Below are 1,412 nucleotides of genomic sequence, written 5' to 3' on the forward strand. Positions count from 1 at the left end.
ATATATATATATATATATATATATATACATATATATGTATATATATGTGTGTATGTCTGTATGTGTGTTCGTATGCATGTGTGCAAGTGTGTGTGTTCGTGTGCGTGTGTCTGTGTATGTGTCTGTGGGTATATCTGTGTGTGTGTGTGTGTGTGTGTGTGTAATGCATTAACAATTCAGTTCCGCATTGTTGAGTTAATACGTATATTTAATTTCTATAATATATGCTCAACACTTTTTTTCTCAATTGTTATAATAATTAAAAAGAAAACATATCAATATAATAAACATTAATAACGAAGAGACGAGACATATTCAATCTGAATATGTCTTCTTTTTCTACTTTCACTTTCACTAGTGCTCGTTTCAGTCATTAGACTTCGACAGAAGTTTTAGTCGAATGAATTGACCCCTTGCACTTAATCTGTCGTTCTCTTTTTGCCGAACGGTTCAGTTACAGGGAATATAAATACACCAACACCTGTTGTCAAGAGGTAGTGGTAGACAAACACAGACACAAAGATACACACACACGCACACACACATCTTCACACACATACACACACGACGGGCTTCTTTCAGTTTCATACTACTAAATTTGCGCACAAAGCATTGGTTGGTCCGAGGCCATAATACAAGACACTTGTCCAAGGTACCTCTAGTGGGACTGAACTCGGAACCATGTGGCTGGAAGACAAGCCTTGGTTTCTAAAAACAGATAGACACCTCCGTCGGTGGAATGTAGATAACAGATTGGAATTGGCATTTTGTACTTGAGAAAGTGTTGCATATTTTTACTATTCCACTTACAGATTACATTTGCTGGTTGATTTCTTCATCTGAAAACCCCAGCTTATTCAGATTGTCTCTTATCAAATGCACCAATTATTATTTGAATAAACGTGAATTTATAATCTAGATATTGAAGCTATAGGTTTCGAGGCAGCTATACGTAGTTATCCTCATTCTCTTTGATTTACGAAGGGATATTCACATTAGCAGGGCAGATAAGCGTTACGACAGCATATAATTTTTCTTGTCAGTCCCAAATAAAGATATCCAAGCTGATATGTTTACGCTTAACGGAATTTTTGATGGGAATTTCTGTACATGCGTGGGTATGTATGAGTTTATGCATATATATATGTACGTACATATAATGTGTGTGTGTGTTTGTGTGGTGTAGTGGCGGTGGTGGTGGTGATGGTGATGTGTGTTTAAATTTCCCGAAGAAGAGGTCGTGAAGTGATATATTGAAATACCAGGCTATAGTACTAACTATCGATCGGCCACTACTATTAATTTTTATAACTTGCATTGTTTTGACTTTAAAAGATGTGTAAGTATGTATGTATATATGTGTGTGTATGTATATACATATATATATATATATATATATATATATATATATA

Source organism: Octopus bimaculoides, chromosome 24 (assembly GCF_001194135.2).
Source record: "Octopus bimaculoides isolate UCB-OBI-ISO-001 chromosome 24, ASM119413v2, whole genome shotgun sequence".
NCBI classification, from domain to species: domain Eukaryota; kingdom Metazoa; phylum Mollusca; class Cephalopoda; order Octopoda; family Octopodidae; genus Octopus; species Octopus bimaculoides.